Source organism: Triticum urartu, chromosome 2 (genome assembly GCF_003073215.2).
Source record: "Triticum urartu cultivar G1812 chromosome 2, Tu2.1, whole genome shotgun sequence".
In the NCBI taxonomy this organism is placed as follows: domain Eukaryota; kingdom Viridiplantae; phylum Streptophyta; class Magnoliopsida; order Poales; family Poaceae; genus Triticum; species Triticum urartu.
The window spans coordinates 690,230,395-690,258,050 of NC_053023.1; the positions used below are offsets into that span (position 1 = coordinate 690,230,395).

General features: G+C 45.3%; 2 pseudogenes; both read left to right on the top strand.

Annotated features, from left to right (window-relative positions):
- Window positions 1-220: 220 nt before the first annotated feature.
- Window positions 221-9,230, top strand: LOC125537922 (annotated as a pseudogene).
- Window positions 9,231-22,846: 13,616 nt separating this feature from the next.
- On the top strand, window positions 22,847-25,744 carry LOC125537923 (annotated as a pseudogene).
- Window positions 25,745-27,656: the final 1,912 nt, after the last annotated feature.

Sequence of the window (27,656 nt, forward strand, 5' to 3'; positions counted from 1 at the left end):
TTCTACCGTTCCGTTTTGTTTCTTGTTCGGTATACCAGCAGCTATCGGATTCCTTAGTTTGGGTACAACCGACGTGTGTATATGTATATAAAGACGGCAAGGCGTGCACACAATGTCCAAATCTCACACATCCGAGGCCAACGACGACCCTCAGAGTTCGATCGTGAGGCGTCGCCCTTGATTCTCCACCTTTTTTCACCGCGAGTTCTCTTGATTCGACATGTCTAGCAGCTCGGCCTCGTTGACTAACTACGATGAGTATCCAATGTTGATGTCCTTGTCGAGATCCCTGGCAAACACCATCATCGTGGCGCACAACTTCGAGATCATCGGTTACTCGCTGCTCGACGGCTTTTGTCCCGGCGACTGTTGAGAAGTTAAGCAATTGTTCAATTAATTTAATCTAATAATAAATCATGAACATAATATAGACAATGCTAATGACATACTGAATTTTGATGATGTACGCACGTACTAGGCAGATAGTAGAAACATCTATGCAAACCATTAATACTGCACACATGAAAGTAAACATGAGTGGTGTAAATGTGTTATACCCTTCAGTAGGCCAGTCGGCCGTAGCAGCAGCGGAGGCGTCGGCCTCGTCTTCGATCCTCTTGTCCGCAGCAGCCTTCTCGGCAGCCGCACGATCAGAGTAAGTGCTCATGGTGAAGACGAAGGTGATGCAGAAGTAGTCAACGTAGATGAAGTAGTTGAACCAAGGCGAGCAGTCGCGTATGAGGCGCTCCCAAAAAACCTAATCGCCTCTCTCCCGTACAGGATCTGAAGAAGCGGAGTTTCGGAGGTCTGCTCTCCCGTCAGCCGTGTACGCGGTAGACGGGATGGGATCACCGAGGGCAGCAACAGTGAAAGGAATGACCAGGGAGCAGTGGAGGTGTGAAGCGCCTGGAGCGGAGCTGCGATGCCTCATATATATAGCCAGTCGGGTAGGAGAACGGTCCAGCAATAAAACCATTTAATTATAGACGTTTCATCTCCATAAAAACGCGTTTATGGACTCTCCAATTTTGACCGGCAAAACATTGCATCCGCTCGGCTCATTCCCGCAACCCGCGGCGTGCGCGCACTGTGAAGAGGCGGGCGACGGAGGAGGAGCGCGCATGTGGAACACCTCTTCTTCCTTCACATCAACTTATACTAGTGGGAGAAGAGCTCACCTTATAAGTTGGTGTACATCTTTCTCAACTAGCCATATGGGACTAAACTTCCCACCACTCAATTGACAGCATGCACCCTTAGGGATTTTCTGAAATTGTTAAGTGGGCCTGTAGCCCAACTAATATTCAACAATCCCTCACCAGATCCCAAAGGCCATGGTGTTGTCCTCTGTTCCAAACTCTATTTTGATATAACAGTATTTTCAGTGGCGACCCGTTAAGGTTGAACATCCACCTAGAACAAATAGCTACACTCCTCCACAACTGAACAATGGACTAGGCCTTGAATTGTCAATTTGGCGTGAAGAAGTTTCACCAAGTGTCTTACCAGTACTAGGCTGCCGAAGGCTGACCCCTCGGGTGGAGCATATTGGTCACTCCTGGCCTGTTCATGAACTTACTAGAGATCACCCTAATCTCATAGACTATGATCAGTAGTCAAGCTCATATAGGTGTGTTCCTTCAAAGATTGCTCTGTAGGATAGCATCTTGCTTTTACAAGTCTTGGAACACATTAAGACAAAAGTCAACCTGCCATACAGTTACCGAGAGTTGTGCATCTCCAACGGAGTGGGTTAGCTAAAATACTCTCCTTAGTTAACCACTAGCTTGTTTTCTCAGGTCCTACTTCATGGGATCTCCGATCACATAGGTTGGGTTACTACCATGGCAACTCGTGTGGGTCTCATACCCATCTCCTTCGATGCATTATCTATCACCACACGGGATAGCCTTTTTGTAAAGGGATCTGCCAGATTCTTAGCCGTTTGTACATATTCCAACGCTATCACTCTGGAGTTTCTTAATTTTCTGACAGCTTTTAATCTCATTCTTATGTATTTGTTGGACTTCATGTTGTCCTTTGAACTCTTCACCTTAGTGATGACAGTCTGATTGTCACAGTTCATAAGGATAGCCGGAACCGGTTTATCAACCACTGGCAAGTCCATCAAAAGATCTCGAAGCCATCCTGCTTCGACACCAGATGTGTCTAATGCTGTTAATTCTGCTTCCATTGTCGATCTCGTTAAGATCGTTTGCTTGCAAGACTTCCAGTAAACAGCGCCACCTCCAAGAGTACACATATACCCAGTTGTGGCCTTCATCTCATCAGCATCAGAGATCCAATTCGCGTCACTATACCCTTCAAGTACCGACGGGTATCCAATATAGTGAAGTCCATACACTGGTAGAAAAAGGGCTTTTAGTCCCGGTTCGTAAGGGCCTTTAGTCCCGGTTCTGGAACCGGGACTAAAGTGTCGGTACTAATACCTCCCCCCTTTAGTCCCGGTTCAATCCAGAACCGGGACTAAAGGCCCTCCACGTGGCCGGTCCACCTTTAGTCGCGGTTGGTAACACCAACCGGTACTAAAGGAAATTTCCTGATTTTTTTTTGAAATTTCTTTTTGAAATTTTTTTTTGAATTTTTTTTATTTTCAAATTTCTGAATTATTTTAACCTCTAATCTCTAATCACCCCTCATCACTGCTCAATTTAATCTCTAATCACCCCTCATCATTCCAAATCATCTCACTTCCCGAACGGTCACCCATCCTCTCACTACTCCAGCCTGAGCACGCTTAACTTCCGGGTTCTATTCTCCCTCGTTTCCAAGTCTGCACTTGTTGTTTTCCAGACAATAGTAAGATGTCAATCCTATTAACCCTCAGGAATTTAGCTTGAGCATGAAGTCACATATTTCACTGTTTGAGTTTAAAACTATTGTTCTAAAAAACAATAATTTTTTAGTAACACTAATATTTTTGAATAAGTAGTTTGACCATTGTTTGATCACAGTTTGACCATAGTTTGACCACATTTGACCAAAATTCAAAAAAGGTGAAATAATTATTTAATAACACTAATATTCTTGAATAATTATTTAGTAACACTAATACTTCTTGAATAAGTATTTAAAAAAACTGAAATTTAAAAAAACTGAAATTTGAGCATAACTTTTTTTCCTTTCGGAATTTGAGGATTCTAGAAATTTGCAAATCGGCCATAGGCCGTCTCCATCGGATGTAACTTTTCGAGTAGATGATTTTTCATATAAAAAACTTTTTCATCCGAGTTCGTATGCAAAAGTTATGCCCATTTTACAAATTCCAGAGAGATTTTGTAAATAAAGTCGAAATTCATATTTGTAAATTTTCCCAACAACTAGACCACATATCACATGTGAAACTTATTTTCTTTTATTTTTTTGACATTTCCATCATTTTCTTTTATTTTTTAAAAAACTGAAAAGGCGGTCCACAAGGGGGGGGTAGAGTTTGAAAATGGGACCTTTAGTACCGGTTCGTGGCACGAACCGGGACTAAAGGTCTCATCCCCATTAGTCCTGGTTCCTGCCTCAAACCGGGACTAAAGGTCTAATCTTTAGTCCCGGTTTGTGGCACGAACCGGGACCAATGGTTGTGGGCCAGGAGCGAGGCCCATTGGTCCCGGTTCATCCCACCAACCGGGACCAAAAGGTCCAGATGAACCGGGACTAATGCCTTAGCCGCATGAACCGGGACCAATGCTCACATTAGTCCCGGTTCTAGACTGAACCGGGACTAATGGGTTAAGACGGCCTGGACCATAGCCCTGTTTTCTACTAGTGATTGTTCATAGTACCCTTCAGATAGCGCATAACTCTTTCAACAGCATGCCAATGTACATTACCCGGTTTGGAACAAACTGGCTCAGTTTGCTCACAGCAAACGCGATGTCAGGCCTCGTTGCGCTAGCTAGGTACATCAATGAACCAATGATTTGAGAGTATCTCAATTGATCTATAGCCGTGCCTTTGGACTTTCAAATCAACACGCTAGGATCATATGGTGTTTGAGATGGTGTGCAGTCCGAATATCCAAAACGACTCAACACCTTCTCAACATAGTGGGATTGTAGAAGTGTAATCCCATCCTCATTATCTCTTAGTAGCTTGATGTTCAAGATAACATCAGCCACACCAAGGTCTTTCATCTCAAAGTTCTGAGACAAAAACGACTTGACCTCCTCAATGACTTTGAGGTTGCTTCCGAATATCAGTATGTCATCAACATACAAGCACAGTATAACTCCTTCGCCCCCACCATGGCGATAGTATACACATTTGTCAGCCTCATTAACAACGAAACCAACAGATGTCAGAGTTGTATTAAACTTATCATGCCATTGCTTAGGCGCTTGCTTTAGGCCATATAGAGATTTCAGCAACCTACACATCTTTCTTTCCTGACCATCTATCGCAAAGCCATCTGGCTATTGCATGTAGATTCCCTCGTTTAGCTCTCCATTTAGAAAAGCCGTCTTAACATCCATCTGGTGGACGAGAACACCATGCGAGGCCACCAACGAGAGTAATACTCGAATGGTGGTCAGTCTAGCCATAGATGAATAAGTGTCGAAAAAATCTTCCTCTTCTTTCCGGTCATAGTCCTTGGCCACAAGCCTAGCCTTATATTTTTCAATCGTACCAACGGGCCTAAGCTTCTTTTTGAACACCCACTTACATCCTAATGGTTTGCAACCATAGGGACGCTCAATGATCTCCCATGTCCCGTTAGCCATGATGGAATCCATCTCGCTACGGACCGCATCCTTCCAGTAGTCAGCTTTTGGAGAGACATATGCTTCTGAAATAGAAGTGGGAGTATCATCCACGAGGTACAAGATGAAATCATCACCAAAGGTCTTTGCAGTCCTTTGTCTCTTGCCCCTACCAAGGGTTTCCTCGTCGTCCTCCTCGGGATTTTCATCATGTGTTTGTTCATAATAATCCATAGGAATGGCAGGCTCAGGAGTCTTCTCAAATTCCTGTCTAGAAGTGCTTTGCATATCTCTCATAGGAAAAATATCCTCAAAGAATGTAGCATCCTTAGACTCCATAATTGTACCAACCTTCTGGTCAGGTACCTCATATTTCACTACTAGAAATCTATAGCCAACGCTGTTCTTAGCGTAGCCCAAATTAACGTAGTCCACAGTCTTGGGTCCAAGCTTACGCTTTTTGGGGATCGGCACATTGACTTTCGCCAAACAGCCCCAAGTACGCAAGTACGAAAGTGTTGTCCTTCTCTTCGCCCATTTCTCATAGGGAGTGATCTCATTATCCTTTGTCGGAACTTTATTCAGGACATGACATGCCGTCAATATAGCCTCCCCTACCATGCCTTGGATAAACCCGATGTATCTAAAATGGCGTTAACCAAATCAGTTAGAGTATGGTTTTTCTGCTCGGCAGCCCCATTTGACTGAGGTGAATAGGGAGGCGTCCTCTTATAAATAATTTCGTGTTCCGCACAGAAAGAATCAAACTCATTAGAGAAATACTCTCCATCACGATCTGACCGAACTTGTTTTATTTTCTTTTCAAGTTGATTCTCAACTTTCGCCTTATAGATTTTAAAGTAGTGTAGAGCCTCATCTTTAGTGTTTAAAAGATATACACAGCAATATCTAGTAGAATCATCTATCAGTGTCATGAAGTATCTTTTTCCACCTTTAGTCAATACACCATTCATCTCACAAAGATCAGAATGTATGAGTTCTAACGGTGCCAAATGTCTCTTCTCTGCAGCCTTATGGGGCTTGCGAGGTTGCTTTGCTTGCACACATGAATGACACTTAGAACCTTTGGCTAAAGTGAAACTTGGGATTAAATTCAATTTTGCTAACCGCGTCATACTACCAAAACCAATGTGACAAAGACGTGAATGCCAAACTTCTGTTTCATTAACACTCGAATGAATATTGTTCACGGCTTTATTACAAAAATCAGCGAGGGAAAAGCGGAACAGACCTCCGCATTCATAACCTTTTCCAACAAATAGTCCATATTTCTTAACAACTACTTTATTAGACTCGAATACCAATTTAAACCCTTCTCTACATAGAAGGGAACCACTAACGAGATTCTTCTTGATGGCAGGGACATGCTGCACGTTCTTCAGTTGCATGATCGTTCCTGAAGTAAACTTTAGATCGACTGTGCCAACACTATGATCAGAAGCACTTGCGCCATTCCCCATCAGTACGGACCCGTTCCCTGTGGCCTGATAAGAAGAAAACAATGAAATGTCAGCACACACATGAATATTTGCACCTGTGTCAATCCACCAATCGGTAGACTGACAAACTGAAAATACGGTAAACAAATTACCGTACCCAGATGGCCCACTCTCATCGTTGCTCACAATCATGTTGACAGCCTTGGAGTCCTGTCCTGGCTTCTTAAACTTGTTTGGGCACTTGGCAGCCCAATGTTCATCTGAACCACAAGTGAAACAGCCACCCTTCTTCTTATCTTTCTTGAAGGTCTTCTTGCCCTTCTTCTTAAACTTGGTATTCTGTTGGACACCAGTCTTCCCCTTGGGCTTGTGGGGGTGGAAGTTCTTCTGCACCACATTGGCGACAGAGGTCCCTTCGGTCCCTTTTCCGTGCGAGTCATTTTCCCTCGAATTCTGCTCCACACTCAGATGGCCAATGACATCCTCAACTGATAATTCACGTCTCTGATGTTTTAGAGTAGTGGCAAAGTTCCTCCAGGAATTGGGTAACTTAGCGATAATGCAACCCGCGACAAATTTGCCCGGCAGCACACGCTTGAGAAGCTCAAGCTCCTTAGCAATGCATTGTATCTCATGAGCCTATTCCAATACAGAACGGTTTTCGACCATTTTGTAATCGTGGAACTGCTCCATAATATACATCTCACTTCCAGCATCCGTTGCGCCGAATTTAGATTCGAGCGCCTCCCACAAGTCCTTGGCAACCCGCATATGTAAGTATGCATCAACCAGCTTATCTCCGATCACGCTCAGAACGCATCCAACAAAGACGACGGTGGCCTCCCTAAACGCCTTCTCCTGTTCAGGAGCGATCGTTCCCGTGGGAGTAACACCGGTTACCCAGAACACGTTCATGGCCGTGAGCCATAAGACGGTTTTAGTCTGCCAATGCTTAAAGTACGTCCCCGTAAATGGGGCTGGTTTCAGTGCAGCAGCAAAACCATGGATCGAAAATTGCCTACACATATTAGGTTTTTGGATTGTTGAGAAATTAAGCAATTGTTGATTAATTTAATCCAATAATAAATCATGAACATGACATAGGCAGTGCTAATGACATACTGAATTTTGATGATGTACGCACATACTAGGGAGATAGTAGAAATATCTATGCAAATCACTAGTACTGTACACATGAAAGTAAACAGGAGCGGTGTAAATGTGTTATACCCTTCAGTAGGCCAGTCAGCCGTAGCAGCAGCGGAGGCGTCGGCCTCGTCTGCGATCCTCTTGTCCGCAGCAACCTTCTCGGCAGCCGCACGATCGGAGTCAGTGCTCATGGTGAAGACGAATGTGGCGCAGAAGTAGTTGACGTAGATGAAGTAGTTGAACCAAGGCGAGCAGTCGCGTAGGAGACGCTCCCAAAAAACCTAATCGCCTCTCTCCCGTACAGGATCTGGAGAAGCGGGGTTTCGGAGGCCTGCTCTCCCGTCAGCCGTGTACGCGGTAGACGAGATGTGATCACCGAGGGCAGCAGCAGTGAAAGGAACGACCAGGGAGCAGTGGAGGTGTGAAGCGCCTGGAGCTGAGCTGCGATGCCTCATATATATAGCCAGTCGGTAGGAGAACGGTCCAGCAATAAAACCATTTAATTACAGACATTTTGTCTCCGTAAAAACACGTTTAATTACAGATGTTTCCATCTCCACAATAAAAACGTATTTATTATGGACGTTTTCATTTTCCGCAATGAATATGACGTCTCACATTCATTTTGTGTCTGTAATGGACTCTTCAATTTTGACCGGCAAAACATTGCATTGGCTCGGCTCATTCCCGCAACCCGCAACCCGCGGCGCGCGCGCGTCGTGGCGGAGGAGGAGCGCGCGTGTGGAACACCTCTCCTTCCTTCACACCAACTCATACTAGTGGGAGAAAAGCTCACATTATAAGTTGGTGTACATCTTTCTCAACTAGCTATGTGGGACTAAACTTCCCACCACTCAATTAACAGCATGGGCCCTTAGGGATTTTCTGAAATTGTTAAGTGGGCCTGTAGCCCAACTAATATTCAGCAGCGACTACATTTGCTCAAGAAGGTTCACCGCCGGTGGTTACGACTGGTGTATCAGGTTCTACCCCGACGGACAGACAGAGGAGGATGCTTTCTACACCTCGTCCTTCTTGTGTCTATGTCGAGGAGAACCATGGCCGGGCGTGAGAGCCAAGTACACTTTGAGTTTATTGGATAGAGACGGGAATGCAACCATACGAAGAAGCGCCTTAAGACATATCTTTGTGTCATCGGGTTGTTATTATGGCTATACTAGGTTCTTCTCCAAGAAGCATATCGTCGATGACTGCTTCACAATCAGGTGCGTCCTGACCGTCATCACGCAATACACGGAGGACCAGAGCGCCTTCGTTATCCCTCGGTCGAACCTCCACGAGCACCTGGTAGACATGCCGGAGGGCGGGGAAGGCACGGATGTGACGTTCAGCGTGGGCGACCAGTTGTTCCACGCTCATAGATGCATGCTGACCGCACGATCGCCAGTGTTCAAGGCGGAGCTCTTCAGCGGAATGAAGGAGAACACTACTGGACACATCAAGATTGACGACATGGGGCCCGCCATCTTTCAAGCACTTCTTCACTTCATCTACACGAATACCTTCCCGTATAATGGTGGTGTTCGTTGCCGCGAATCGGTATGGGCTGGATAGGCTGGCGGCAATGTGTGAACAAAGGCTATGCGACAACATCGATGTGCACACAGTTGCCACCACACTTGCCTTAGCGGAGCAGCACCAATGCGTGCAACTCAAGCAAGCATGCCTTGGATTCATGTCCTCTCATGGTGTGCTCAGTGACATCCAGGAGACTGATGGATTCAAGCATCTCATATCCAGCTGCCCTTTGGTTGTAGGGGACATCATAAACAACATCGCCGTCGCTAGTGGTGGTAGGGCTGCCAAAAGGGCTCAAGTCGAAGCCACCCACAGCGACTCGTCTTCTAGCTACACCGCGATTGACTCCAAAATAAATTTATAGAGCACGAGACTATTTAATTTGTAGTTCAATTGAAAATGATCTGGGTTTGGATCAATGTTAGCTCGCTTGATTTTGGTCGACATATAGCATAATTTACGTAGCGGAACATATAAGACCTATGCTTTGCAATATACAGATGTTTTTCTTTTGCGAATTGCAATATATTGATGCAACTATCATTTCCATAATTTTATAGTATCAATCTTATATATGTCTATAACATACACCCTATTCTGTTTACATAAATTATAGCCTTTTAATTAACTTGAACATGAGTGGGTCAAGCCATTTTCGAAAGTAAACATGCTATTTTTTTATTGGCCCAAAATCCACTCAAAACCATTACGGTTAAATGCGAGCCAACTCTAAAGCCCGACCTCTTATTCGAGTCAAACAGAGCTTACTTGTTTGATAACACCAGCTTAGCCTAGATCACCAGGACTTGACCGTTTTGCACCCGAAGCCCTAACTAGGTGTACACGTGACACCGGGAGCCCGAAGGCAGCACGTACGTACGTACGTAGGTAGCTCCCGGAACGATTCTCCTACTCCGACTTGGTATCCTAGTAGTATATTAATCGGTTCTCCTTGAGAAAATAGCTTACAAATATGGCCAGGTTTCTTCCAAGCTTTCAATATATATATATATATATATACGTATATATATTAGCGCTGCAAGTGTGGGTGTGGTGGCTAGGGACTTCTCTGGAAATGTCATTGTCTCCTCTTGAGATTTCATTGGATGTTGTAAAAGCGCGGAGGAAGCGGAATTTCGGGCTTGCATTGCTGTTCTCTATATAGGTATTACGCTCCACAATCCTATAATTTTAGAGACTGACTGTGTGCTTGTTGCTGCGTCTCTTGCAAAGGAAAGTTTTGACAGGTCAGCGCTATTTGATTTGAAGAAGGAAGCAATGAGTATCTCCAAGATGCTACCTATGGTCAAAATTTCAAAGATTAACCGGTCAGCCAATGTGGTGGCTCATCTTATTGCTAAGTATAATTTTGATAATAGGTCAGACGGTATTCTTGTTAATGATGTTCCGGCCTGTGTGATGAATTTTGTAATGAGTGATTGTAATAACTCTGTTGGTTAATTAATATATGAGGTGGTTTTCAATATATATATATATATATATATATATATATATATATATATATATATATATATATATATATATATATATACACGTATACGTATACGTAAACGAGACCCGCTCACCCGTTGCCCTTGTCGTCCGCCGACTTTGCCATGGGAAACATCATCTCTTTCTGGGGAGAGGGGGGTCGATGTGCCTAACGGAGGCCACCACCGGCGCACACAATTTCAAGGTGACAAACTACTCGCAGCTCGACGGCATGGGCGCCCTCAACCATGTAAGCTCCAAGACGTTCAGCGTCGGCGGCTATAACTGGTGCATTCTACCCTGACTAGGGCTGGACCAAAAGCTCGTAGCTCGCGAGCTTAATGAGCGCTCGATAGTTCGGCTCGTTAAGCTCGTAGCTCGCTTCTTAATGAACAGAGCCAATCATTGATTTTAGCTCGTTAAGCTTAACGAGCTTAACGAGCGAGCTAACGAGTTTCACGAGTAGCTCGTTAAGCTCGATAGTAACAGCACAACGCATATTTTCATCTTACGTGACAAATTTTTTTTGTAGCACCTCAGCTCATCTATTTAATCTAATCGATATATGAGGCAACAAACTACTTCATTTCTTTTTGTCATCATATTTCATCTTGAAAACCATACCTCCACATTCATCATGTACATCATAACACATTATAGTCTGTTAACGAGCGCCCGCGAGCGCTCACGAGCTTAACGAGCTTCAAACGAGCCGAGCTGAGCAGAGTTTTCTGCTCGTTAATCTTAACGAGCTTAACGAGCCGAGCCTTAACGAGCACGAGCTTAACGAGTACGAGCTTAACGAGCCGAGCTGCTCATTAGTCCACCCCTAACCCTGACACATACGTTGACCACGCGTTTGCCCAACTCTCTCTCAAAGGAAGGGTGGAGCAACCAGGCGTGAAGGTGAAGTTCACGCTTAGTTTTCTGGGGAGCGATGGCACGGCGTACAAAGGCACAGAGCCTGTGGCGGCAACACGAGCTATTCTGTTCAAGGATGGTGGTGGGACTTTTCGTGGTTGGGAAGATCCGCTGACTATTGAGAAGTGCAAGTTGCAGGACGACGACTGCTTCACCATCAGGTGTGATCTAACTGTCCTGAAAAACAGGGTTGCATAATGATGTGCCCAGCAGCAGACCGAGTCGACTGGAGTGATGGTCTAGTTAGATGCTTTCCAATTTGCATGTAGAACATGGCTTTATGACCTTTTATAATCTTATGAATTCAATCTGTCTATATTTCTTTCGGATCGCTACTTTTGTATCCTATAGTTTAGGGCATCTCGACCTTTAAACTGCCCGCATCCGTCCCAAAAACGCGGTTCGGATGTGTTATGGCATCCAATGCAATACCCCATTCGTTCGTGGACCGATCCAGACGTCAACAACCTCTTGGTCCCAACCAAAACCCTCTTCCTCACTCGTGTCCTTTCCCACGTGAAACGGTTGCCACGCATTCATGCTGCTCGAGAGCACCATCGTCGCATTCATGCCGGCTCAGAGCGGACACGACCTCTCATTGGAGCCGACATTGAAGCGTCACACCGGCCAAGAGCCACTAGTAGAAAACAGGGCTATGGTCCAGGCCGGCTCAGCCCATTAGTCCCGGTTCAGTCTAGAACCAGGACCAATGTGGGCATTGGTCCCGGTTCGTGAGCCCAGGGGGCCGGCCGGGCCACGTGGGCCATTGGTCCCGGTTCGTCTGGACCTTTTGGTCCCGGTTGGTGGGACGAACCGGGACCAATGGGCCTCGCTCCTGGCCCACCACCATTTGTCCCGGTTGGTGGCTTGAACCGGGACCAAAGGCTTCCCTTTAGTCCCGGTTCATGTCATCAACCGGGACCAATGAGGTGCCTATATATACCCCCTCGCGCAAGAGCAGAGCACAGTGCTCTTTTTTTTCTGGCCAAGGGGGAGAGGGCTTTGTGGTGCTCTAGCTCACCTCCTATGCACATGAGGTGTTCGATGGAATGCCCGAGCAACACTACTTAAGCTTTCTCCTCTCGAAGCTCGACCTCCAAGCTCCATTTTCCTCGAGATTTGTCTAGATTTAGCGGTCCATCACGCCCCGTCCCCGTCTTCACCGCCGTCGATCACCCGCGCCGATCTCATCACCGACACCACCGTGGTGAGCTTCTTGTTCTTATCTTCTTTCTGAAAGGAAAAATATTCTTACTTGTATGTTTAGATAGATACTTGTATCATTTTCTTACATTTATTATTGCATCTTATATAGTGCGATGGTTTTGGTATCCGCCCCCGTCGGCCCTCGTCCTGTCTATGATTCGGATTTGGTATGTATATTATCTTTATAACTATTGGTTCATTTATTGTTTATGAAAATTATGCCGACCAACGTGACATAGATTTTATTTATCTAGGATGTATGTGAATCGGAAATGCCAACCAACCCTATTGTCGAGAGGTTAAATTTAGTTGAAGAAGAAAACAATTTGTTGATGGAAAAAATAAAAAAATTGAGGAGGAGAAGATGATATTGGAGTTGCATGTTGCGGATGTCGTCGATGATCACAAGATCAAGATGGATGCAATGCGCTTGAAGATTAGAAAGATTAGAAAATATGCCATTCATACCGGGGCTTGGTATCATTATGCCGTTGGATCAATTGTTACCTTGGTTGCGATTATGATCGCATTTGTTTTCGCATTGAAATGTTTTACATAGTTTCAATGTATGGTTTAATTAATTAGATGCTCTGGAGAGCTATATGTTGTTAGATGAGAACTATGTATGCACTTTGGTTTTAATGTGATGATGAACTTCTATTAATTTGGACACTTAATTATATATAATGCACGCAGATGAACCGGCAATGGATGTACGGTGACAGACACACCCGTGAGTACATTAAGGGCGTGCATGAGTTTCTCGATGCGGCTGAGGCAAACAAGCAGAATGGTTTTATGTGTTGTCCATGCACTGAATGTGGGAATACGAGGTCTTACTCTAACCGGAAAATCCTTCACTCCCACCTGCTTTACAAGGGTTTCATGCCACACTATAATGTTTGAACGAGGCACGGAGAAATAGGGGTTATGTTGGAAGACGACGAAGAAGAAGAGTACGATGACAAGAGTATGTGCCCCCTGAATACGGTGATGCTGCAACGGGGGGAGCTGGTGAAGATCAAGAGGAACCAGACGATGTGCCCAATGATGCTGCCACGGGTAAAGCTGCTGAAGATCAAGAGGAACCAGACGATGTGCCCGATGATGATGATCTCCGCCGGGTCATTGTCGATGCAAGGACGCAATGCGAAAGTCAAAAGGAGAAGCTGAAGTTCGATCGCATGTTAGAGGATCACAAAAAAGGGTTATACCCCAATTGCGAAGATGGCAACACAAAGCTCGGTACCGTACTGGAATTGCTGCAGTGGAAGGCAGAGAATGCTGTGGCTGACAAAGGATTTGAGAAGCTACTGAAAATATTGAAGAAGAAGCTTCCAAAGGATAACGAATTTCCCGACAGTACATACGCAGCAAAGAAGGTCGTATGCCCTCTAGGATTGGAGGTGGAGAAGATACATGCATGCCCTAATGACTGCATCCTCTACCGCGATGCATACAAGGATCTGAACGCATGCCCGGTATGCGGTGCGTTGCGGTATAAGATCAAACGAGATGACCCTGGTGATGTTGCGGTATAAGACCATCCCAACTTTCAACTTTTTCAGAGTTCATTTGAAATGCTTTCATGTCTTATGGTTCGAAACTTTGATACTTCGAAAGTGATTGTCCATTTTGTACACGAAGTGCATCAAGTTTTTGTTGTAACCCTCTCTACTTTTTGGAACATGCTATGTGGGTGAAACGATGATACCATGCCAACTTTCAACCTTTTCAGAGTTCATTTTGAAATGCTTTCCAATTTCAGAGTCATTTAGCTCAAAAAATGAATTAATAGCAAACAGAATGAACTATAAAACTTTTATGAAAATAAAAACAATCAATTAAAATATTATGTTATGATCAACTAAAATAAAACTATAATATTCTTCAATAGCAAAAAGAATATAATTTTTGTGACCTAAAATGAAACTATAAGTATTTAATTGTAAGTATAAATAAAAAATAAATAGCAAAGAAGAAAAAAAATTCTATTTTTATAGTAAAGTTATTCATAAACTAGTGATTCACATAAATTTTTAAAAATTCAAATTTAAACTATTCAAAATTTAAAACTAATGGCACTAACAGAAAGTTTATAATTTTTGTGACCTAAAATCAAAAAGAAATCACTAAAAAACTAAAAGTATTTTGTTTTAAGTATAAATAAAAAATAAATAGAAAAAAATTATATTTTTATAGTAAAGTTATTCATAAACTAGTGATTCACACAAATTTTTAAAAATTCAAATTTAAACTATTCAAAATTTAAAACTAATGGCACTAACAGAAAGTTTATAATTTTTGTGACCTAAAAGCAAAAGGAAATCACTAAAAAACTGTAAGTATTTAGTTTTAAGTAGAAATAAAAAAAATAAAAAACCAAAAAAATGTAGAAATAAAAAAGAAAAAACCAAAAAAATGCCTCCTACTGGGCCTCCACGGCCTGAATACGACTAAAAACCCTACATGGACCAGGATTCAGGCCCGCAGAAGGCCCAATAGAACCATAGGCAGTAGCAAGTTTAGACCCGAAAGCCTGCATTAGAGAGGAGCTCGAATGGGGTGGCACACCAGCGCTTATAAACCAGTGCCGGCGCCCTTCAACTAGCGATGTGGGACTAAACTTTTGGGCGCGGGGCAGCACAAGGCCATTGGTCCCGGTTGGTGCCACGAACCGGGACCAAAGGGGGGCATTGGTCACGGTTGGTGGCACCAACCGGGACTAAAGGGGGGCATTGGTCACGGTTGGTGCCACGAACAGGGACCATTGCTCTGGCTATATATACAACACTTGGGGAAATTTCCGCCAACTGCTCCCATTCCTCATCGTCGACGCCGGCAGGCTGCCCCTCTCGCGTCGTCGCCGCCGCCGAGCCCTGCCCCTCATCGTCGCCTCCGGCACCGCCGAGCCCTGCCCCGACGCCGTCAGGCTTCTCCACTTCGCCGTCCTCGCCGCCGCCGCCGAGCCCTACCCCGACGCCTTCCCGGCCCGCTCCCACTGTGAGCCGCCGTGCCGTTCCCCTCCTCTCCTCCTCTCCCCCCGCCGCGCCCTGCCACCGCCGCCAGCCATGCTCTCTTGCCGCGCCCCGACGCCGCTGCCCGCCGTGCTCTTGCCACGCCTCGACGCCGCTGCCCGCCGTGCTCTGCCCGCCGTGCTCCGCTTGCCGCGCCGCCGCTGGTTCGCCGCCGCCGCCCGTCGTGTTCTGCCTCGACGCCGCCGCCTGGCCGCGCTCCACTTGCCGCGCCGCCGCCTGGCCGCGCTCCGCTTGCCGCCGCCGCCCGCCTCTGTTAATTTTTTTGAGATATATGTATGCATGTGTGTAGTGTATATATATGTGTATGTATGTGTATGTGTGTGCAGTGTATATGTGTGTGCATGCAGATATGTATATGTATGTGTATGTATGTGTATGTATGCATGTGTGTAGTGTATATGTGTATGTATGTATATGTGTGTACCAGATAACTTCGACATGAGGGGGGTCGATATACCCCCTCCCCGATAACTTCGACATGATTGGGGGAGGGGGTCGCCGAGGGTCGAGGGTCGAGGGTTGCCGAGTGTTCGAGGGATCGAGGGGGCGAGGGTCGGGAACTACCTAGGGTAGAGGGTCGAGGGTCGCCAAGTGTTCGAGGGGGCGAGGGTCGGGAAGAAGAGGAGAAAAAAAGAAGAGGAAAAAGGAGAAGAAGAGGAGAAGAAGAAAGGAATAGAGGAGAAGAAGAAAAAATAGAAAAAAAATTCTATTTTTTCTTCTTCTCCTCTTTTTTTTCTCCTTTTGTTCTTCGATCTTCTCCCCCTCCCGATAGGAAAGTTTTATATAGAAAGTTACAATTTTAGAAAAGTTTTATATATGCAAAAGTTACAATTTTAGAAAAAGAAGGATAGGAAAGAAGAAAATAAGAAGAGGAAAGAAAGAAGAAGAGGAGAGGAAAAGAAGAGGAGAAATAAATAAGAAGAAGAAAAAAGAAGAAAAAGAAGAGGAGAAGAAGAAAGGAATAGTGGAGAAGAAGAGAAAATAGAATATATATTCTATTTTCTCTTCTTCTCCACTATTCGTTTCTTCTTCTCCTCTTTTTTTCTTCTTTTTTTTCTTCGATCTTCTCCTCTAGCTATTCCTTTCTTCTTCTCCTCTATTGGTCGAGGGTCGGGAACTAGGGTAGAGGGTCGAGGGTCGTTTAGGGGTCAAGGGTCGAGGGTTTCAGGGTCGTCGAGGGTTCGAGGGGTCGAGGATCGCCGAGGGGTAGAAGAAGAGAAAATCCATGCCTTCATCATTAGCCGGAAGTAACCAGGGCATGTTGGTACGAAGTTCTGCAAAGTTGTTCTGGAATGGAGTCCCGGATAGAATAATCCGCCTTTTGGTACGAATTCAGCAAAGGCCTTCCAAATAGCGATATTCGGAAGGCTCTTTTTGAACTTTGTACCAAAAAGCGAATTATCCTATCTGGGACTCCGTTCCAGAACAACTTTGAAGAGCTTCGTACCATCATGCACATGTTACTGTCGCCTAATGATGAAGACATGGTTTTGTTGAATCCTTTGACACTAGGCAACCTCCCGACCCCTCGGCGATCCTCTCGAACATGAGAGGAAGAAGAGGATAAAAAAAGTAGAGGAAGAAGAAAAAAAAGAGGAGAAGAAAGAATAGAGGAGTTCTTCTCCTCTATTCTTTCTTCTCCTCTTTTTTTCTTCTTCTTCCTCTTTTTTTTATCGGGAACGAGGGTCGTCGAGGGACATAGATGTAGTGTCGTCGTTGTCGATATATACCCCCTCCCGATAGCTTACTATGATTAGGTAGCTAGTTCTACGTTTGGCACTAATATATCCATCTGTCATGTTTGAATAATAATTGCCATGTTGTAAATATTTGTAGAAACTATGGACACCGCCCTAGACGAAGCAACAAAAGAAGCGTTGTTGAGGGACATAATCGCAGAAGGAAGTGATGCCATCTCGTTGTTTCTCAACGAAACCGATGGTCTGGAAGGAGAGGGTGAACAAGCTGGCTACGGTGACCTAATGCCGGTGCAAGAAGAAGAACATGAGGACGGCTCCGGTGACCCAATGCCGGTGCAAGAAGGAGACTGTGATGACGGCTCCGGTGACCAAACCGAGTCCGGCCAGGTATATATATTAGTTAAGCCTATGCTGACTAGCTGATTGATGCATTCATTGTTTTGGTATGTACACATATTAATTAAGTCTTTGTTCTTTTTTCTAGCCCTCCGGATCGAGCACAACTTCGGTAAAGAGATGAGGCCCGAAGAAAAAGTTGAGCTCGGATGAAAAGTTTGAGATCATAGCAATCGCGCCCGACGGCCAACCTATTGAACCCCTCCGGACAAAGAGCGCATTTGTTGCTCAGTGCGGGGTTCTGGTTAGGGACAAGATCCCGATAAGCATCCAGCAATGGTTTAAGCCGGCTACAGAAGACCCTGAGGTGTCTTATGTCAATGATATGCAGAAAATGATCTTTGGACTGAGCTGAAGTCAAATTTCACCCTACCGCCTGAGGATAATCCAGAGAACCCAGTTAAAGAGAAATTAATCAAGTCTTTTGCTCTGAAGAGGATGGCAGAACTATTCAGGAGGTGGAAGAAAGAGCTGAATAAGTTTGTCGAAAATAATGAGACACCAGAATTCAAGGGCAGATATGAGAAGATCAGAGATCACTGGCCCGCATTTGTGGCCCACAAGACATCAGAAAAGAGTAAGAAGTCGGCGACAAACAAGCAAAATGCTGCGAAGAAGAAGCTTCACCATCGCACGGGGTCAGGTGGCTACCTCGTAGCCCGGCCTAAGTGGTCCAAGACTGAGAATGATCTGGTTCATAAAGGGATCGAACCAGAGACAATTAACTGGCCAGACCGTTGCCAGACTTGGTTCTTCAGGGCTGGCGGAACCCTGGACCCTGTAACAGGGAAGTGCATTTGGACGAACGATCAAATGGACATACCAGTCAGTAAGCTTAAGCAGTATATTGAAGCAGCGCAGGAAGGGACGTTCTTTCCAGACAGAGAGAACGACGAGCTCACAATGGCCCTCGGGAATCCTGAGCACCCTGGACGGACACGAGGTACGCTAGGCTCCATTCCGTGGAAGGTTGGGTTTCCGGACGCAGGCGGTTACAAATCCCATGAGAGGAGGAAAAAAGTGCAACAGACCCAAATACAGGCGCTGCAAGAAAGGGTAGACGCGATAGAGGAACGAGAAGCAAATCGCAGCAAACGTACTGCCGATGCCTCCCCCGAAGCTACCTCGCCATCTCAGCGCAGAAGCAGCGTGGCTTCCACCGAGCTGCTTCAGCCGGAGCATGCCTTGACGGCTCCTGCCAGCTATCCCGTGGATGCTATAACGGAGTCTCAAAATTGCCACCTTATGACGCAATGGATGAATTTGAAGGTCAAGGCGGCTGTTGGCTCTGTTTATCCTACTGAACCCGACGCAACTTTTCACTGCCGGCCGATTCCATAAAGATATGCTAGGGTGATGGTGGATGAGATAACGGAGGGATTTGAGGACCTCCAGCTTGACCACCCTACCGGTGAAGGGGAGACTCGGCTGGGGTCTGCTCTGAAGACTCCATGCCTATGGCGGAAGGAGCTCATCAACCTTCCGAACTGGACGCCACCGCCTCCTCCTCCTCCTCCGGCGAGTCAGGGCACTCCGCCTCCACTGCCTCCTCCTCCGGCGAGTGACGATCAGGGCCCTCGGCCGGCTCCTTCTCCGGCGCGTGGCGGCACTCCGCCTCCTTCTCCGCCTGCGCCGACGCGCCCGAGCAGCCAGCCTCCTCCTTCTCCGCCTCGTCAGCAAGGGCGGAAGAGACCTGCCGCCGCTCCAGCTGCTCCGGCACGTCGTAGTCCTTCTCCCCCGCCTCTTAAGCAAGTAAAGAAGACAACCGCTCCGTCTGCTCGGTCGGCGTCTAGCAGTACAACCAGAGGCAGGAGGACATACAGATCCGGTCCTTCTCTGAAGACTCTAGAGAAGTTACCATATGAGAGGACCCTGGAGGAGAACGCCGAGATCGCGCGAGAAGAAGTAAGGAACTTCTTTGAAGGGGTGAAAGCAAAGAAACATCCACCTCCGGAGGAGAAGGTAGATCGGGTGAAAGTGAAGCGCACTCTGGCTGCCCTGACAAAACCACCGAAGTCTGATCCGCCGAAAGGAAACTATGACCACATTATTGGAAAGGAATTTGCCGAAGCGGAGCGGTCGGGAAGTACTGTCAGTGATCAAAGGCTGAAAGAACGACGAGCTGGGAAACAAATTGCCCAGCTCGGCGAACAAGCGAAGCAATCGTGCCCCCCGCTCAAGGTGCCTAGCCACAACGTCGCTAATGATCCGAGGATGGTGCCCAGTTATAGCAATCTTGCAGATTACCTGCCCGACGAAGTACATTATGAACCCATGGACGTGCAGATACAAAGATACAAGTACGGGAAGCCTCTCGTCAAAGATGAAAGATCTCTATCAACGATGATGCGAAGATTGCATGATTGGTACTTGAAAATCTGCAGAGACTCTGGGAGGAGGAGTACTTTTTATGTGAAAGTTAAAAAGGAGCATGACCTCGTTGGAATTGATCTGTTGCCTGTTCCATTTGAGGAGTTCTATCAGTTTTTCAATCAATTGACCCTCGATAGAACAACGGTCGCCTGCTACTGTCTGTAAGTAGTACTACTTCTGTCATTAAGTTTCTCTATATAGCTTAGCTCTTTCATTGCATGTATTTATAATCATCCTCACTATATTATGCAGATTGAAGATCGCCGAATTGAATAAAAGACAAGTCGGTGATATTGGGTTCATTAACACATATCTCATAGATGCAACTCAGGTTAAACTTCATGCCGCAGCTACCGAGGCCAACTTGCTACGATCGTTCGTAATAAATCAAAACAAAGATATAATACTCTTTCCTTACAACTTCAGGTGAGTGTTACTGTCTTGTGCGTATTCGGTTTCCCTTATATATTAGTCAAGGTTATAGTAATGTAATTCATGAGTTATGCATGTGTGTGCAGTTTCCACTATATTCTCCTAGAGATTAAGCTTGAGCAGGGACTAGTAACCGTCTTAGACTCAAAACGAAAAGATCCCTAGGACTATGTAGACATGACTCAAATACTCCAGAAGTAAGTTAAATCGATCATTATCCACCATATCAGCAACTTTGTTCATTTCCTGATATCAAGTAATTGTTTTCTTTGTCCGGCAGGGTTTGGAGAAAATTCACCAAAACAGTTCCGAGACTGCCGAAGGAGCTGGAATTTAGACACCCGAAAGTAAGTACTATAGTAGCATGTTCCGCGCATCTCCTAGTGATTCAAGCGCTAGTTTCATCAATACCATTTAGCATTCTTGCTTATCAGTTTGATTGACCTCTATTTCTTGTAAAGTGGTTGTGGCAGGAACAAGGGAATGATTTCTGTGGATACTACGTCTGCGAGTCCATCCGCCACACGACCTGTGAGCGGGGCGGGTACTCTGACGAACAATATAAAGTACGTAAATAACAACATTCACAATTTTATTTTATTACCATCATTTGTATTGAGTTTCATTCATTCATATATATATATGTATTGACCCCCTTCTTTAAATTAGATGTTTCGGAAGCGGGATGAACTCCTAGCACCAGCTCGCATGCGAGCAATTCAAGAGGAATTGGCGGCATTCTTTCTTGACCACGTGATCCCTGAAGACGGAGAATTCTATGTGGACCCTGAGTCCGTATGATTATATTTGTAAGAGATAATTATTGTATATATGTAGCCGGTAGTGTCAGATAGATATACGAGAACTTGTTGTTCGACCAATCTCTCGGAGAAGGAGAGGTGGTCGATATCACTTCTCTCTGTATGCATATATGTTCATGACGATCTTCTGTTTCCTTCGTTTGCTTACTAGCTAGCCAGCGTGTCTAGTCCTCTCTATACGTATGTATAATGCGTAGCGTCGATCAAGCACGGACATAAGAGAGGACACTTCTCTCTATTAATTATAGCTAGCTAATACAATATATGAAACACCTAAATTAACCCCCCAAAACCCCAACCCCCCCCTTTCAAAAAAAAACAAAAACCCCAGCCACAGAAATGCTGACGCGTGGATGCCTATTGGTCCCGGTTGATGCCACCAACCGGGACCAAAGGGTCTCCTGACTGGGCTCTGCGCACTGCCCACGTGGAGGCCCATCAGTCCCGGTTCTGGATTGAACCGGGACTAAAGGGTCGGGGCATTAGTACCGACACTTTAGTCCTGGTTCAGAAACCGAGACTAAAGGCCCTTACGAACCGGGACTATAGGCCTTTTTTCTACAAGTGAGCGCCGCCTGTGCCACACCCCGTTGTACGCGCCTTCTCACAGCAAATCGTCTTTTAGCTACACCGGGATTGATTCCAAAATAAATTAGCAGAGCATGAGTCTATTTTGTAGCTCAGGTCGAAAATGAGCCGAGTTTGTGCCAATGTTAGCTCTCGCGTGATTTTGGTCGGACATAGCATACACTAGTAGAACATATATGACCTATGCTTTGCAATATATTGATGTTTTTGTTGTTGATTGTGTGTGTTTTTTCTCTCTCCGCCGTACTCCATGTTCCTTGATATTTATCACATTATTAATATGCTTTGGTTTTTTTTTTGCGGGTAGAAATTTGTATTACTCAAAGCATCAAGTCCTTACAATCCATTGCTGCCAACTCCAAAGCATCTGGAGGTCCCGAACCAAGCCAAGTCATGGTTCTACCCTCGCTACGAGCAAAATATGCTAAACTATCACTAACTTTATTTTGACTTTGATTAACATGAGTAATACAAAAATCACGAAGGGACAAAAGATTAATATGCTTTGGTTGTCTTTTCTTAGAAAAGAAATATTTCTGTAGAACAACAGGTAATGCATTAGGCAAAAGCAATTCGACCCTTTTATATAGAGAAAAATTCTGGCCATGTTTTCTTTTGGAGACAAAATTGCTGGCCCATCTGGAATGCAGGGAGACTAAGGACACACAATCGGTGGCCTGGTCCGTGGCAAGAATTTTCATGGCACGACCCTCTCGGCACGTCCGACCAAGGCGCGCGGGCGATGGCTCCTGGTTCTGACGGCATTGTCGTTGCCTTCCAATCCCAGCCGCTCCCGTACCCAACGTGAACTCTGTCTTTACAGAATTGCACCAGAGAATATATCAGGAAACCATCTTTGAAGGATTATATTCCATCTTCTCCATGCGTACGCGAACTGAACTCTTAACACTTTTGGCATAGGTACCCTGTTCCTGCTGAATACATAAGCGAGGCGTATGTCACGAACCTGCAGCGCCAGCCCGTTGCCCTTGGCTCGATCTCCCACCTTTTGCCATGGGAGACACCGTCGGCTCTTCTCCGGCTAAGCAGTGCGTGCCGGAGACGTGGTCGACGAGTTTTACGGAGGGCGACACCGTAGCGCACAGTTTTCAGGTCACGGGCTTCTCTCTGCTCGACGGCGTGGGCGCCGGCAACTTGGTCTCGTCGAGCACGTTCAAAGTCGGCGACTGCGACTGGGACATCACCTTCTACCCAGATGGGTGGAAGGTGGACGGAGGTGCCCACGCCTGGGCCTTCTTGCGTCTGTGCAAAGGAGAACCAGGGTTGCCAAAAATGCTACACTTACGGCATTCTAGTACGGACTGGCTTCACGGACTGCCAGGGTTGCAGACCAGCTACACCCTGAGTTTATTGGGCAAGGACGGCCAAGTGTTTGAGCAAGTGTAGCCTAGAGCATGTCTTCAAATCCACAGGTACCTTTTGGGGCTATGAGCGCTTCGTCAAGAAGTCCAAGCTGCAACGGTTGGTATCCCGCAACGGCGACTGTGTGACGATCAGGTGTGTTTTGACTGTCAAGAGGAAGCATCGCACCGAAGAGGTGCGCGCCTTCACCATCCTAACCCCACCGTCAAATCTGCACGAAGATTTTGGAAGGATGTTGAAGGACGAGGACGGCGTGGATGTAGCGTTCGTCGTGGGTGAGAAATTGTTCCGTGCTCATCAACACATTCTGGCGGCATGGCCGCCGGCCTTCAAGGCAGAGCTTTTGGACCCAATGACAAAGGAGGACCCTACAAAACCCGTCAATGTTCATGACATGACGTCCGACATCTTCGAGGCACTTCTTCATTTCATGTACACTGATACACTCCCACATGGTAGCGATCTTGAGAAAACCGGGATATTGTGGTGTTTGTTGGCTGTCGGAGATTGATATGGACTGGACAGGCTGGTGACGATTTGCGAAGGGAAGCTATGCCAAAACATAGACGAGCAAACAGTTGCGACCACCCTAACTTTAGCAGAGCAGCATGATCGCGTGCGACTGAAAAATGCTTGCATCACATTTGTGTCGTCGCAGGATGTGCTCGATGTCGTCAAGGAAACCGATGGATTCAAGCACCTCATGAGAAGCTGTCCATGGGCCCTGGTGGATATCCTAAAACAGAAGCTGTCTTCACCGGGGGTATGCGTAATTTATGCTAGAATTTTCTCTGAATAAATTTCTTTCATAACAAAAGATTGTCGCATTCAGTATCTGTTTTTATTTTCTGAGCCTCTCCCAAGATGGTTTGCACTATGAATTCTAAAAACAGCCATATACATCATCGTTTGCCGGGTTATTTTCATCTGGACAACATGGTTTGGACTTTGGACTTTGGGCTGAATTAGCATAGCATATATATCTGTTCTGTTTTCATGCGCTGATACTGGTACCCCAAGGGCGTATGATTAGAGTAGATGCCTAGATAGTTTTCTCAACCTGACCTCATTGTGCTTTACACAGTTTTCAATTTCTTTTTACAGTTTATTACAACTTTGCATACCTTGTTTCCTGTCTTTGGGTTTGCAATCAGGCTGCACGGAGCCAGCCGGGTAGGATCCCCAGATCACGCAACATGAAGCTGTGGTCCTCGCGAGTTCGCCGTGCAGTTTTGCCCTCCGTCTGCGTCCTGGCGCTGACCCCCTTTGTTGGCCTCTATTTTTACATGCACAACGGCCGTTGTTTTACATAGGATGGGAACGAGGCAAGCCGTGCTTGGCTCCTCGGGCTCCGCTCATACAGTCCTGTACGAAATTTGTATACGCTCAGCTCCGATGTATGATGAGTATGACTGGGCTGGAAGGGTGCCTCGACACTAGAATTAATATCATTAGGTGCCTTGTGGAATTCATATTGTAGATCTTTAGTATTGTAGATGATGATATTTTTAGTATAAATTTGATCAAACATTGCAAAGTTTGACTTAAGGCAAATCTTACATACAAGATAAAAAGAAACAGGTGGAATATCTTTGTAATAAGCGCCTGTTCGGCCACTCTCCGCGGAGCGGAGCCGGCGGAGCGCCCTTTTAGCAGCCGTAGGAATAAGACGGCCAGCATGGTTTTTTTGTTGTTGTTGATTGTTTGTGTTTTTTCTGTCTCCGTCGTACTCTATGTTCCTTGATATTATCAGATTTATTAAGATGACTTGGGTGTCTTTTCTTAGGAAAAATATTTTTGTTGAACGGCAGGTATATGCATTAAGCAAGGGCAATTCGACCCTTGTATACAAAAAAAAGAGAGAATTTTTTTTGCCAAGTTTTCTTTTCGAAACAAAATTGCTGGCCGCCTGGCCCATCTAATCCAGAGCTAAGCAAACGCAATCGAGGGCCTGATCCGTGGCAAAAATTTTGATTGCGAGATTTCGCAAAAAAAAAAAAAAAATCATTGCGAGACCCGGTTGCTGACGGCACTGCCGCCTGCCGGTGCCTTCCAACACCAGCCGCTCTCGTACGGTACGTGAACTCTGTCCTTACAGAATTGCACCAGGGTAAATATCAGGAAACCCTCTTTTTTGGAGGATTATATTCCATCTATATGTCCGTGCGTACGCGACGTGAACTCTGAACACTTTTGGCATAATATATACATAAGCGACGCGTATGTCACGAACCTGCAGCACCAGCCCGTCGCCCTTCGCCCGATCTCCTACCTATTCCGATGGGAAACACCATCGGTTCTGCGTTTTCTTCGGTGAAGCAGGATGTGCCCGAGACGTGGTCAACGAGTTTTACGGAGGGCGACACCGCGGCGCACAATTTTGAGGTGACGGGCTTCTCGCTGCTAGACGGCATGGGCGCCGGCAACTTTGTCTCGTCGAGCACATTCTTCGTCGGCGGCTGCGAGTGGGACATCACGTTCTACCCCGACGGGTGGAAGGCGGGCGGTGGCGCCCACGCCTCCGCTTAAAGGAGGACCCTACAAAACCCGTCAAGGTTGATGACATGGACCCCGTCATCTTTGAGGCGCTTCTTTATTTCATGTACACGGATACGCTCCCACATGGTGTGATCTTGAGAAAAACGCGACGCTGCAACATTTGTTGTCGGAGTTCGATATGGCCTGGACAGGCTAGCGACGATGTGCGAAGGGAAACTATGCCAAAACATAAACGAGCAAACAGTGGCAACCGCCCTAACTTTGGCAGAGTGGTATGACCGCGTCCTTCTCAAAAATGCTTGCATCGCATTTGTGTCGTCGCAGGATGTGCTCGACGCCAAAGAGACCCCAATGGATTCAAGCACCTCATGACACGCTATCCGGGGGTGATGGTGGATATTTTGAAACAGAATCTGCCGTCGTCAATAGGGGTACGTGTAATTTATGGTAGAATTGTCTTTAAATAAATTTATGTTAGAACTTACTGGAACATAATCGCAGTGGGCAAATGTTTCTCATTATTTTGACCAATATTCCCACATGATGGTTTGCACTATGAATTCTACAAACATCCGTATCCATCATCTTTCGCCTAGTTTTTTAATCTGCACCACATGGTTTGGACTTTGAGATGAATCAACATACCATTTGTGCTCTGTTATTACTACTTTCTCTGTTTTGTGTTTGCATTTTAGAGATGTATATAACTGTTTTTATGCGCTGATACTGGCACCCAAGGGCGTGTGATCAGACCAGGCATATGCAGTGCCAGTGGGGACAATTTAATCTCATCAGAGAAATTTTAAGATGCAATTTGATCTCAACTGTCAAGATAAATTGGGATATACAAACACTGCAGCAAGACTAAAAGCAAATACTTTTGACAGATTATACTCTTCTCTCTCTCTCTCTCTCTCTCTCTCTCTATATAATATATATATATATATATATATATATGCTACTACATGCTTGAAAATAAAATATTATTCTATGTGTGCATATATATTATAAGTTGAAATATGATTCCAATGCTCCTTATCACGTCCTACAGTTTTAGAAGGTAAATGTATGTGCATTATAGAGATACTTCAAGTTGAATATCTTATATTTATATTCTTGTACTTATTCCGTGTACTACAAAATTGTTCAAATATAAATATTTTATGGCTATATTTTCAGAATTAGTACGCCTATCTAAAATTTTTGGTAATAGATTGATAATATATTTATTTACTTACAAAAACACACATACTCTTATATGTGTATTAATGCCATTCTCTTGCTCTAAATTACTCAAGTGTTTCTACAACATATATTTGTTAACTATTTTATACCAACAATCTTTATTCCTACTGGTATATATTTTACATGCCAACATTGAAAATTGTTATACACAACCAAATATGGAAGATAGAGAGAGCATTAATTGATATTGCTATATCTTCCCTTATTTGATGCTAGATTTTATTAGCGATATATAGTTTGTTTCCTGGTTTGCAATATAGGATGTTCATATTAGCCCTACACCATCATAGAAATCGTTTTACCTCCAAGAGGTAAGAGTAATATTAGACGTTAGATGACCCATATCTATTTTGGATCATGTTAAAATAGCTCAATCTGGCCTTATTGTGCTTTGACCCTTATTGTGCTTTGAAGTTTACAACATTCTTTTTACAATTTACAATATCACATATCTTGATACTTGTCAGGTTCGCAAGCAGGTCGTACGGATGCAGCGAGGCAGGACTCCAATATCACGCAACATGAAGCGACGTGCCTCGCGCGTACGCCATGCGGTTTTGCCCTCGGTTTGCGTCCTGGCGCTGGCCTTGGTTGGCTTCTGTATTCCACATCCACAGCGGCTCCTAACAAGCCAGCCCATGCTTGGCTTCTTGTAGTGGCAAATATCTAGGGTCAAAACGAAGGGTGGTCTGAAAGA